This window comes from Bos grunniens, chromosome 24 (assembly GCF_055505025.1).
Source record: "Bos grunniens cultivar Pamir isolate PY7600 chromosome 24, Bosgru_T2T1.0, whole genome shotgun sequence".
NCBI lineage: Eukaryota > Metazoa > Chordata > Mammalia > Artiodactyla > Bovidae > Bos > Bos grunniens.
The window spans coordinates 55,177,883-55,191,961 of record NC_141188.1 but is presented as its reverse complement, the minus strand read 5'-3'; the positions used below and the strand labels follow the sequence as shown (position 1 = coordinate 55,191,961).

The 14,079-nt window shown below is 39.2% G+C and overlaps 1 protein-coding gene across 3 annotated transcripts in view; it reads left to right on the top strand.

Annotated features, from left to right (window-relative positions):
- Positions 1-14,079, top strand: part of MBD2 (methyl-CpG binding domain protein 2) — a 68,018-nt gene that overhangs the window by 35,269 nt on the left and 18,670 nt on the right. The window contains exon 4 of one of the 3 annotated variants that reach the window (XR_015153542.1): positions 253-376. The exons of the other annotated variants lie outside the window; for them this stretch is intronic. The gene's annotated coding sequence lies outside the window, so the exon portion shown is untranslated. The remainder of the gene's footprint in view (positions 1-252; positions 377-14,079) is intronic. 3 annotated transcript variants of the gene reach the window in all.

Here is a 14,079-nt window from a genome sequence, read left to right as displayed (position 1 = left end):
TTTCTCTTCCTCCTCCCACTTACGGATTAGAAACGCTGATTTACCTACGACCATTATCTTTGACTCTCGTATTCCCCTTTTGGATGTCTCACTCCACCTTTTCATTTGAATTTTGTTTTTCACTAGTCCCTCGAGTGTCTCATCCGCAGACTTCATAAAGGACTGGGCCAAAACTTTCAGACAGTTGGTCTAGAAGAAGCTACCTAAAGAAATGCAGTTCCCACATCCTCTGTAGTGTTTTTTCCTCTTCAGGTGAGCCAGGAAAACAGAAGATATTTGGAGCCACATTGGATCAGCATCTTGCTATAGATGTCTCAAGATTTGAAGTTCTAGACTTGCTTTACTGTTGGTCCCCAAGAGATTCAACAGGGGCCATGTAAGTGTATCACATCCAATATAAAAGATGCATACCTGCATGTGCCTTTAGGTTCTTGTCACCACTCAGGTTTCCTGTGGGCCATTCAGCTTCCTATGCCAGGCTTTCCCTTCTGTTTTACTCCTGTACCCACTGTTAGTCACCAGCCATGGGCAGTTGAGTGTATTCATTCCAACAGGGAAGGAAGGCGGCCATTCCGAACTTGGCCCACCTTGACAGAGCCATTCCCTGATTGTGTTCTTTCTTAGGTACTGTCTAAAGTCTTGAACATCTCGTCCTTTGGCTTTTTGGTGATTTTAAAATTGTTTCTTTGTAAAGATTTTTTTGTTAATTGAAAACTCCACGAGTATGTAATTGGGTAAGACAGTTTGCTTCAAAAAGCCACAAAGATAAAGTGGAATAATGCGTAATGTTAGTTCCATATCGAAAACTTGAGTTGTCTCATTGAGAACAGATAGCATTTAGTAAATTCTAACCCCCTTTGCCCTTGTCAAATCATTCTCAGTAGTCTCTGAACAAATATTTTGGTTAAGGACAAACCAAATAGCAAATTATGGTCATTTTAACAGGAGTTTGTTTTCTGCACCTAAGTTCAGTCACAGATTTTAAAAACTGTACTTATTAGATTCACTGGGTGTTTATCTGGTTATAGAGGTATTGGCAACCTAGATGTTTACAGCTGAAGTAACCAGATTAGTTGCTCCTTACTCTTTGGTACATTGAGGAGTTTTTAAGTTTTCCTTCTTTAATTAAGGTTTATGAGATTATGCTCAAGTGAAAAGATCTGTCAAAAAATCAAATCCCCACCCCCAGCCCCCATACAAAAACACATGTCATTTTTAACCCAGATTTTTGGAGGGTTTTATCTTCACTTTAGTGCTTTCATAGAAAGTGTTAAAAATTATTTGGGAGGTTACTTCTTCAGATGCTTGGACTGTTGTTCACATTGTCCTCTCGTCATTTGACAGTTTCTGCTGGATGTTTTTGATTATACTGAGACACTAGTTGTCTCTCCCCCTTCATCTTGAACATAAGCACTGAGGTCATATTTGACTGCTGTCCCCCTCGTAGGATTTCAAAATATCAGACTGTGCCTTGAGTAAAAGTAGGGAAATGGTAAAGAGGCAGCTTTGGTGTTTTCGAAATCGTGATCTTGTCATCCTGACTGTTCCAGTTTAGATGTGGGTCTTTTGGTAAAGGAAGATGCTGATTTTAGTTATATTTTGACATTAATATGGCAAAAGACCGCTAATGAGCTACTATTGTTGAGGAGATAGGCAAAAACACATGGGCAAAAATTCTTCCAGTTTTGCTACCTTTTGCATAGCTTCATCGAACTAGATTAGTAATATGAATTGCCAGATATTTCATTTGGAGGAGTTACTCTGATCGTAGAGTAAATAAATTAGCCAGTGAGGTGTCTGTTTTTTGAGGTTCCTGTAGATATAAGTGTTTTTTATCTTAGCTGTAAATATTTATTTGGCTGTGCCAGGTCTTAGCTGTGGCATGAGGGATGTGTTCCCTGATCAGGGGTCACACTTGGGCCCGTTGCTTTGGGAGCACAGAGTTAGCCACTGGACCGCCTGGGGAGTCTCTACCTTAACTGTACCACATTGTTTTAGGATATTTAAGCTAGTGGTTTTGTAATTCCTTTTGGAGTCTTGAATTTTGAGACCTAGAATTAGGATTTGATTTTTGGATCTTTTACCCTGAATCAGTTTAAAATGTTTAGTCTACATGTGAAGCAATCATAGAAATTAATAATTCCTGTTTTTTGTAACAAAACTCCTATGCCTGAGTCTATCTATATGGCAGTCTATTTTGAATTCTTTAAAATATGTGAATTATGGATTTCTAATATATTAACTCCTTGAAAATGCCTTCATTTTAAAAGCGCAAATTAGGGCACAACAAAAGTGCATTAAACAGGACTCGGCAGTGATTTCTGCCTGTGATTAATTATAAAGTAAAAATAACTTTCGTAAAACCTGGTCATGATAGTGTAAGTAGCTAGCCAGTTTTATATACACTATAAACATATCTAGCACATGCTTGTCTTTTTATTAGATTAAAAAGAAACCTGGGGTGGGGATGGAGGGAACTCTACCAACTGTAAGACTGTTATTCCAAACAGTAAGATCAGTGAACTGTCCTTATCTGGCCAGATATGTAAATCTCATCCTAAATTCTTTTTAATCCAATTGAATTGTGATTTTGTTGTTAAGGGTGTCTTTCCTAGCATCCTTCTTTCAGTATATGAAGATCTCATATTTCTGTTTCTTATTTCTTTAATGCTGTCATCTTTGACACTTTCTGGTCTCTTGCTTTTTCTCTTTTTTTAATCCACCAATCAAAGAAATTTCGTCTTTGAGCTTCATCTTTTACTTCTTCCTTTTAATTAAACTTGCTGGGCTTTAGGTGTTTCTGATAGTCTTTGAATATAAATTACATTTCTTAAAGAATATTAATTTTTTTTTTACCCAAAAGTAAATATTTAAATCACTGAAGAAGTGGGCTTAAATCTCCCATCTGATCCTAGATTTTTTTCTTTTTATTTTGTTAACTAATTCTTTGTTCAAAGGATATGAAACTTTCCTTTCCTCCCTTCCAGAAATGTCTTTTTTTTTTTTTTAATGTTTTTTTCCCCCAGCTTTATTGAGGTATAGTTGATATGTAACATCATATAAGTTTAAGGTGTAATACGGAGAAGGCAGTGGCACCCCACTCCAGTACTCTTGCCTGGAAAATCCCATGGATGGAGGAGCCTGGTGGGCCGCAGTCCATGGGGTCACTAAGAGTCGGACAAGACTCAGTGACTTCACTTTCACTTTTCACTTTCCTGCATTGGAGAAGGCAATGGCAACCCACTCCAGTGTTCTTGCCTGGAGAATCCCAGGGACGGGGGAGCCTTGTGTGCTGCCATCTGTGGGGTCGCACAGAGTCAGACACGACTGGAGCGACTTAGCAGCAGCAGCAGCAGCAGCAGCAGCATACTTTGCAAAGTGATAACCACAAAAAAAGTTAGTTAATACATCTATCTCCTGATATAATTAACATTGTTTTATTGTGGTCGTGATAGTGAGAACATTTAAGATCTCTCTTAGCAACTTCCAGGTATAGAGTACAGTGTTGTTAGCTGTAGTCACCAGACGTACTTTAGATCCCCCAGGTTTATTCATCTTCTAACTGGAAGTTTGTACCCTCTGACCAGCATCTCGCCATTCGCTACCCTTCTTCAGCCCCTGGCAACCCACCATTCTGCTCTGTATTTCTATGAGTTTGAGTTTTTGAGATTCCACATATAAATGAGATTATGCAGTTTGTGCTTTCTCCTTTTGCCTTATTTCATTTAGCATTCGATCTCAAGGTTTGTGTACATTATCACAAATGGCAAGATTTCCTTCTTTTAAGGATGATAGTGTTTCAGTGTGTGTCTATATATACATCATTCATTTTTCCATTGATGGACATTTAGTTTGTTTCCGTGTCTTGGTTACTGTGAATAAAGTTGCAGTGGATATGGGGGGTGCAGTAGGTCTCTGAGATACTGGTTTCATTTCCTTTGGATACATACCTGGGGTGGGATTGCTGGATTGTATGGTGGTTCAGTTTTTGATTTCTTGAGGAATCTTCATGATGTTTTCCATCATGGCTACACCAGTTTACCTTCTCACCAGCAGTGCCTGAGGGTTCCCTTTTCTCTTCATCCTTGTCAGTGCTTAGAGCTCATCTTTCTGATAATAATCAAAAGGGACTGTTTTTAATTGTTAGAAGAAACTTTCTAGATGAAAGATAAATTTTAAAGCCATGCATTTTTAAAGACATTCTATTTTAAAATTCGTAAGATACTTTAGTATTCATTTATTTTGACCCTGAGAATGTCTTCAGTCTTGCCAAAGAGAAGTTCAGTGCTCTGCAGAATGTCTGCTCCTCCTTCATGGTCTTTTTTTTTTTTCCTCTCTGAAAATGTTTAGTATGCGTATGATTTTAAAAAAATTCACTGACATGTGTTTGTAGGCCTTTTTTAATTCACTGAGCAGTTAGTAGGCGATAGAGGGGAATGTTTACCCTTTGCATAGAAAATGTTCTTGTCATTTTTTCCTCTCTTCTGCTGAATCCCTTATCTTTTCATTCTCTCTTTGTATAAGTTGTGTATTAGCCATCTTAGAATTTTCATACTTCTACTTTTGTATTTTCTCTCTTATTATGATTGTTGTTTTACTTTCCAGAATGTTTCTTGATTTTAACTTTTTATCATTTTTTTTTATTTTGGTGATGTTATTTTTAATTTCCAGCAGCAGGTTTGTACATAAAGTTTTGCTATTCTTATTTTATAGCTACAACCTCTACTCTTGCCTCTCTGAATCCATTAATTATAAAGATATTTTTGTTTGGTGTTTGGTTGTCCTCTGTTCCCTGCATTGACTAGTCTCTTATTGTTGTTAATTTCAGTTTCTGTCTGTCTTGTTGACTGTTATGGATGTTGCTTCCATGAATATTCTAGTACGTGTTTTTGATTTGGGGTTTATACCAGAGTAGAGGTTTCGGGTCATAAGCGTATGCGTACGCTCAGCTTTATTAAATGCTACCGTCTGGTTTTCCAGAGTGGTTATACAGAGTTCCCACCTTCTGCCCGCAGTGGCACTTGCTTCCAGTTCTTGTTAGCGCTTGATATGATCAGTCTTTAAATTTTGAACATTCTGATATGTGTTCAGGGATCCTTTCAGTTTTAACTTGCATTTCCTTGATATTAATGATATTGTGCACTCTGTATGTCTGTTGGCTGTATAGATATCCTTTCTTTTGAAGCGTCTACTCAAGTCTTTTACACATTGTTGTGTTAATGGTGTTTTTCTTTTCTTCATTGACTTGTGGGAGTTCTTTGCGTATTCTGAGTATCAGTATTTTGTCAGATCTGTCACACGTATCTTCTTCCAATTTTCGGCTTAACCTTTTCCACTTCCCTTATAGTGTTTTTTCAGTAAGTATAAGTTCATGATTTTAAGAGACTTGGGAGGTGGGCTAGAGACTGGGTGAGTGTGGCAGTGGGGGCTTCTAAGTTGCTGGTGATGTTGTTTCTTGATCTGTGTGGTCATTACATGAGTGTGTTTACTTTGTGAAACTTCAGTGAACTGTAAACTTATTTTTTTTTTTTTTACATTTTTCTATATGTAATACTTCAAGTTATAAGAAGTAAAGAATATACTTCATCAGTCTGTTCCTTTTATTTCTGTGACATGTTTAAGAAATTTTTGCCTACTTAAGGTTAGCCACATATCCCTCATACCATCTTCTGAAAGCTTTGTTTTACTTTTCCATTTGGGTCTTTAATCCATCTGGAATTGACTTCTGTATATGATGCGAGGTGGACTGACTTTCCTCCTGCATGGATATCCAGTTGACATTTACTGAAAGACCGTTCTTTTCCCACTGCGTTGTGCTGTCACCTCTGTGGTGTATGAAGCGTGTAAGTGAACGTCTGTCTGTGGTCCATGCTGTTCCTTTGGTCTGTTTGTACACGTGAATTTGTTTCTACACTCTGTTCTGTTTCACTGGTCTGTTTGTTTTGTTGAACTTGACATCTAATAGTCTAAGTTTTCTAGCTTTGTTATTCTTCATTTGAGATTATCTTGGTTAGTCTTGGCTATTGTCATTTCCACGTACATTTTAGACTCAGCTCATCTGCTGCTGCTCCTAAGTCACTTCAGTTGTGGTCAACTCTGTGCCGACCCCATAGATGGCAGCCCACCAGGCTCCCCCATCCCTGGGATTCTCCAGGCAAGAACACTGGAGCGGGTTGCCATTTCCTTCTCCAATGCAGGAAAGTGAAAAGTGAAAGTGAAGCTGCTCAGTCGTGTCCGACTCTTCGCGACCCCATAGATGGCAGCCCACCAGGCTCCTCCATCCATGGGATTTCCCAGGCAAGAGTACTGGCATGGGTTGCCATTGCCTTCTCCGTCAGCTTGTGTAGTCTTCTTTAAAACCTGCCAGGATTTAAATCTATAGACCAATTTGGGGGTGAATTAGCATTTTTGCAATATTAAGTCTTATAATTAACTAACCTCATATGGATTAACATTTTATAGTTTTCAGTCTAGAGATCTGTTACATCTTTTATTTGTTGATATTTGTTGTTTTTTGATGCTATTCTGATTACATTAAAATTTTTTCTAGTTTGTTGTTAATACGTGGAAATAAGCTAAATTTTATATAATGTGTGTTCAGTTATCTTCCTAAATTAACTTATTAAATAATCAGTGAGTCTCTCCAGCCTTATTCATGAACAAGCAAACATATCATCTACACACAAGAGTTTTATTTCTTCCTTGCCAATCCTTAAACATATGATTTTTTTTTCCTTGTCTCTTTTCACTGGCTTGAAATGGCAGTATAATCTTGATAAAAGTGATAGCAGATATCTTCATTGGTTATTGTAATATCAGGGAATATTTTGAATGATTCTCCATTACATATGCTTGTTATAGCTTTTTTTTTTTTTGTAAATATCCTCAAATTAAGCAAATTCACTTTAGTTTACTAAGAATGTTTTTCATGAATGTATATTGAATTTTATCAAATTATTTTCTCTACCTAGCTAAATGATAAAATGTCCTTTATTCTGTTAACATAGTGAATTATAGTGATTGCTTGATGTGAGAAATTGCAGTGCTTGATTTTTTGATTGGAGAACATACCTTGAATTCCTGGATTAATAAGCTCAGTGTAGTCATGATGTGTTATCACTGTTTAGATTTACTGTTATTTTGTTTAGGATTTTTTGCATTTATAGTCACAAGATTGACTTGCATTTTTCCTTTCTCACAATTTTCTTCTCAAGCTTTAGTATCAAGGTTTTATTGGCCTTGTAGAATAAGCTGGGAGGTGACCTCTCTCAGTATTCTCCGGAAGAGTTTGTGTAAGGTTGCTACTTTTCTTTAAATGTTTGGAAGACTTAATTGTGAAGTCATCTCAGCCTAATTTCTTGTTGTTTTTAAATGGGGAGGCTTGAAATTGCAGATTCAATATATTTAATCAGTACATGGGTGAATAGTCATTGTTTCTATTTCTTATAACGATTTTGAGAATGTGTTTTTCTAGGAACTTGTGCATTCCATAATTTTCAAATTAATGGTATACGTTGTTCACCATTATTCAAAGTATTCAAATGGTGTTATATTTTCTAGTAATGTTTTTCAGTTTTGTAGTATCTGTTGTATCATCTTTTCTCTGATGTTGGTAGTATCTAGATGAAAGGTGGAATGAAGTATTGGGGGGAGCTTTCTTAGCAAGTTTTGAACTCAGTCTATACCTGCCTATTTCCCCATAGCAAGCCAAATTAACTTATTAAGATACTGTTTATTTTATAGAAGCTAGTTACACAATAGGTTAAGCTTTGTCTTATTTCCCATTTATTGCCTTAAAGTAATTTTCTAGTAATATTGAGACTTCTGTTTTCTCATTCTATATTTGCTTGCTATTTCTTCATTCTTCATTGTCATTGTCAGTTTTTTGAGTCCCTTTATCTTTAGAGATTTTTTTTTTTTTGCATAAAACATGCAGTTGATTTTTTTTCTATCTGATCCAATGGTTTTTTCTTTTTTATAGCCGAGTTGATCATTACATTTATTTATTTTATAGATATGTTTGGTCTTGATTCTATCGTTATGTTTATATACTGTTTTTTGTATTTTATTGTCATTTTCTGGTATCAATATTTTTGTTTTCAGGTCTGAGCTTTCCATTTAAATTCTTCTGATAATTTTGAGGATTGGTAACCTGATTTTAGTTCTAGTGGTTGTTCAATGTCATGCTTTAAATAATATGTATATACTTTTATTTCTTGATTTATTGATATTTAAAAGGAAATAGAATCTATTAATGCCCCACTATAAAATGAGGAATTAATTTGTACTATTGAAATTAGTTTCAGGAAAGCTCTTCTGAAGGGCATCTTTTCCGATAAACAGCTGATGATAGCTCCTTATCTATCAGGGACCAAAGTTCTTGTTGTTGAATGGGGTTTTGAAATCATTAATTCATTTATTCAACAGCATATATTGTTGCTTCTCTTACGATGCTGTGCGTGTGAGTGCTCAGTCGTGCAGTCGTGTCCGACTCTTTGCAGCCCCATGGACTGTAGTCCACCAGACTCCTCTGTCCATAGACTTTTCCAGGCAAGAATACTGGAGCGGATTACCGTTTCCTCCTCCAGGGGATAGGGATCAACCCTGTGTCTCTTGCATCTCCAGCACTGGCAGGCAGATACAAACATGTAATTCAGTCATGGATCCTATCCTTATAAAACTTCTAATCTAAGAAGGAAGACAAACACTGAGCAGATAATCTGAGCTGTGTGGAATGTGACACAGAAGAAATAAAGGAGCATACCTGTGTCCTCATATGAACTCTTATGTATTAATAAGATTATTGTTACAACTTTTCCTGTGGGAGTGGCACATGAAGAGCTTAGGGGCCTTATGAACGAGTATTCTGGTTCCATGGGCATCTTAGCACAGTAGTCCCCTTTCGGGTATATTACCTGCCCACTTTGTGTAAGTTGTGTTCATGACAAAGTTGAGATGAGCAGCTGCAGCAGACAGCTACTGCACCTCCATCCTCTTCACCTCGTTTTTGCCTTTTGCTTCCTCCTTCCATCTTCTCTTAGCCCAAATTGTTATCGTTTGCCTTAGCAAGAGATCTCACTATAGTTTGTACAGCCACGTGAATCAAGCTTTTCCTTGATTTACGTAATAATTTTCTTGTCATTATCTGGCCTTTTCTTCCTAGGTTACTCCCCTAAAATAAGAGGGTAGCTCATGTTTGCCTTTTGATGTTTGCAAGCCATGGTATTTAAGTTAAGCTGTTTTTGCTGACCCAAACTAGATGACTTGGATATCATACAGGGTTGGTTTGAAATACAGCGGTTTATAAACTGGACAGCAAATTCCTTCTGGGCAGGAAGCATCATTCTTCTGTGCAGCTCTAACCCCGTGTCTTGCATTTTTAGCTTCTCATGAGTCACTGAATATAAAGTGAACATTTTTGGGGTTTTGCTTTAGTCCGCAAATACATGACAAGATCCTTTGTTCTTTGATCAGATTTAGCAAGAGCCTTAGAAAAGTGAATAAGATATTCATTGAAATTATGAAATCCTAACATGAGAAAATACTCCGGGCAATTCAATAAAATGCATATGTTTTCAAAGAACTTCCTCCCTTTTTATCAGTATTTATTTTCTGAGGTATCAGTTCAGTCGCTCAGTTGTGTCCGACTCTGCGACCTCATGAATCGCAGCACACCAGGCCTTCCGGAGTTCACTCAGACTCAGTCCATCGAGTCAGTGATGCCATCCAGCCATCTCATCCTCTGTCGTCCCCTTCTCCTCCTGCCCCCAATCCCTCCCAGCATCAGAGTCTTTTCCAATGAGTTGATTCTTCACATCAGGTGGCCAAAGTACTGGAGTTTCAGCTTTAGCATCAGTCCTTCCAAAGAACACCCAGGACTGGTCTCCTTCAGAATGGACTGGTTGGATCTCCTTGCAGTCCAAGGGACTCTCAAGAGTCTTCTCCAACACCACAGTTCAAAAGCATCAATTCTTCGGCACTGAGCTTTCTTCACACTCCAACTCTCACCTCCATACATGACCACTGGAAAAACCATAGCCTTGACTAGACGGACCTTTGTTGGCAAAATAATGTCTCTGCTTTTGAATATGCTATCTGGGTTGGTCATAACTTTTCCTTCCAAGGAGTAAGCATCTTTTAATTTCATGGCCGCAGTCACCATCTGCAGTGATTTTGGAGCCACCAAAAATAAAGTCTGACACTGTTTCCACTGTTTCCCCATCTATTTCCCATGAAGTGATGGGACCAGATGCCATGATCTTCGTTTTCTGAATGTTGAGCTTTAAGCCAACTTTTTCACTCTGCTTTTTCACCTTCACCAAGAGGCTTTTGAGTTCCTCTTCACTTTCTGCCATAAGGGTGGTGTCATCTGCATATCTGAGGTTATTGATATTTCTCCTGGATCTTGATTCCAGCTTGTGCTTCTTCCAGCCCAGCGTTTCTCATGATGTACTCTGAGTATAAGTTAAATAAGCAGGGTGACAATATATAGCCTGGACATACTCCTTTTCCTATTTGGAACCAGTCTGTTGTTCCATGTCCAGTTCTAACTGTTGCTTCCTGACCTGCATACAGGTTTCTCAAGAGGCAGGTCAGGTGGTCTGGTATTCCCATCTCTTTCAGAATTTTCCACAGTTTATTGTGATCCACACAGTCAAAGACTTTGGCATAGTCAATAAAGCAGAAATAGATGTTTTTCTGGAACTCTCTTGCTTTTTCCATGATCCAGCAGATGTTGGCAATTTGATCTCTGGTTCCTCTGCCTTTTCTAAAACCAGCTTGAACATCTGGAAGTTCACGGTTCACGTATTGCTGAAGCCTGGGTTGGAGAATTTTGAGCATTACTTTACTAGCATGTGAGATGAGTGCAATTGTGTGATAGTTTGAGCATTCTTTGGCATTGCCTTTCTTTGGGATTGGAATGAAAACTGACCTTTTCCAGTCCTGTGGCCACTGCTGAGTTTTCCAAATTTGCTGGCATATTGAGTGCAGCACTTTCACAGCATCGTCTTTTAGGATTTGAAGTAGCTCCACTGGAATTCCATCACCTCCACTAGCTTTGTTTGTAGTGATGCTTTCTAAGGCCCACTTGACTTCACATTCCAGGATGTCTGGCTCTAGGTGACTGATCACACCATCATGATTATCTTGGTCGTGAAGATCTTTTTTGTACAGTTCTTCTGTGTATTCTTGCCACCTCTTCTTAATATCTTCTGCTTCTGTTAGGTCCATACCATTTCTGTCCTTTATCGAGCCCATCTTTGCATGAAGTGTTCCCTTGGTATCTCTAATTTTCTTGAAGAGATCTCTAGTCTTTCCCATTCTGTTGTTTTCCTCTATTTCTTTGCACTGATCACTGAGGAAGGCTTTCTTATCTCTCCTTGCAATTCTTTGGAACTCTGCATTCAGATGCTTATATCTTTCCTTTTCTCCTTTGCTTTTCGCTTCTCTTCTTTTCACAGCTATTTGTAAGTGCTCTGCAGATAGCCATTTTGCTTTTTTGCATTTCTTTTCCATGGGTATGGTCTTGATCCCTGTCTCCTGTACGGTGTCACGAACCTCCATCCATAGTTCATCAGGCACTCTATCAGATCTAGTCCCTTAAATCTATTTCTCACTTCCAGTGTATAATCATAAGGGATTTGATTTAGGTCATACTGGAATAATCTAGTGGTTTTCCCCACTTTCTTCAATTTATGTCTGAATTTGACAGTAAGGAGTTCATGATCTGAGCCATGGTCAGCTCCTGGTCTTGTTTTTGCTGACTGTATAGAGCTTCTCCATCTTTGGCTGCAAAGAATACAATCAATCTGGTTTCAGTGTTGACCATCTGGTGATATCCATGTGTAGAGTTTTCTCTTGTGTTGTTGGAAGAGGGTGTTTGCTATGACCAGTGCGTTCTCTTGGCAAAACTCTATTAGCCTTTGCCCTGCTTCATTCTGTATTCCAAGGCCAAATTTGCCTGTTACTCCAGGTGTTTCTTGACTTCCTACTTTTGCATTCCAGTCCCCTATAATGAAAAGGACATCTTTTTTGGGTGTTAGTTCTAAAAGGTCTTGTAGGTCTTCATAGAACCGTTCAACTTCAGCTTCTTCAGCGTTACTGGTTGGGGCATAGACTTGGATTTCTGTAATATTGAATGGTTTGCCTTGGAAACGAACAGAGATCATTCTGTCGTTTTTGAGATTGCATCCAAGTACTGCATTTCGGACTCTTTTGTTGACCATGATGGCTACTCCATTTCTTCTAAGGGATTCCTGCCTCCAGTAGTAGATATAATGGTCATCTGAGTTAAATTCACCCATTCCAGTCCATTTCAGTTCGCTGATTCCTAGAATGCCGACATTCACTCTTGCCATCTCTTGTTTGACCACTTCCAATTTGCCTTGATTCATGGACCTGACATTCCAGGTTCCTATGCAATATTGCTCTTTACAGCATCAGACCTTGCTTCTATCACCAGTCACATCCACAGCTGGGTATGGTTTTTGCTTTGGCTCCATCCCTTCATTCTTTCTGGAGTTATTTCTCCACTGATCTCCAGTAGCATATTGGGTATCTACTGACCTGGGGAGTTTCTCTTTCAGTATCCTATCATTTTGCCTTTTCATACTGTTCATGGGGTTCTCAAGGCAAGAATACTGAAGTGGTTTGCCATTCCCTTCTCCAGTGGACCACATTCTGTCAGAACTCTCCACCATGACCCGCCCGTCTTGGGTGGCCCCACGGGCATGGCTTAGTTTCATTGAGTTAGACAAGGATGTGGTCCGTGCAATTAGATTGACTAGTTTTCTGTGAGTATGGTTTCAGTGTGTCTCCCATGGACGGAGGACCCTGGTAGGCTGCAGTCCATGGGGTCGCTAGAGTTGGACACGACTGCGTGACTTCACTTTTCACTTTTCACTTTCATGCATTGGAGAAGGAAATGGCAACCCACTCCAGTGTTCTTGCCTGGAGAATCCCAGGGACGGGGAAGCCTGGTGGGCTGCCGTCGATGGGGTCACACAGAGTTGGACATGACTGAAGCGACTTAGCAGCAGCAGCAGCCCTCTGATGCCCTCTCGCAACACCTACTGTCTTACTTGGGTTTCTCTTCCCTTGGACATGGGGCATCTCTTCAGGGCTTCTCCAGCAAAGCGCAGCTGCTGGTCCTTACCTTGGACAAAGGGTATCTCCTCACCACTGCCCCTCCTGACCTTGATCATGGAGTAGCTCCTCAGCCCTCCTGTGCCTGCACAGCCACCGCTCCTTGGACGTGGGGTCGCTCCTCTCAGCCGCCGCCCCTGACCTCGAGCGTGGGGTAGCTCTTCCCAGGCCCATACTTAGCCATAAATTCATCCCCCAAAATTTGAGTGTCTCGCATCATGCTCTTGACAGAGATGAAGACTGTGCAAGTTAAAATTCATGTAATGATTAGATTCTAAAGGTAACTTTTGTTTCCTCTTTACAAAGTATTAACACTTCTGTCTTCAAGTACTTTAAAAGGTTTATTACATCTTACACATTTTAAGTATCTTCTTTCAACAGAAGAAAATGCCTACAGTCCCATTTCTTTGACAGTTACTATCAGGAGTATTAATTTGTTGCTTAACAGTGATAGAAAATACAGAAACATGCAGAAAACCATCATAAAAGGCAAACGTCCATAAGTTTTCTGACAGCAGGCGATGGCAGCAGGGAAGTAAGGCAGAAGAGGGTTGAATCAGGAATTGGGTTTGTTAATTAGAAGGTTACTGTGACCTTGGGCAGGTCAGTTAACATAATATTAGGAGTAGAATCCAGGTTAGAAGGAAGGAATGGAAGATGAGGAAATAAGAAAGTTTCTCCCTTAGTGGAAGGAAGAAGACAGGTGGTTTGAAGGAGATGTAATAAAATAAGGGCTTCCCAGGTGACTCCGTGGTAAAGAATCCACCTACCAATGTAAGAGACATGGGTTCTCTCCCTGGGTCAGCAAGATCCCCTGGAGAAGGACATGGCAACCCACTCCAGTATTCTTGCCTGGAGAATCCCTTGGAGAGAGAAGCCTGGCGGGCTGCAGTCCATGGGGTTGCAAAAAGAGTTGAACATGACTTAGTGACC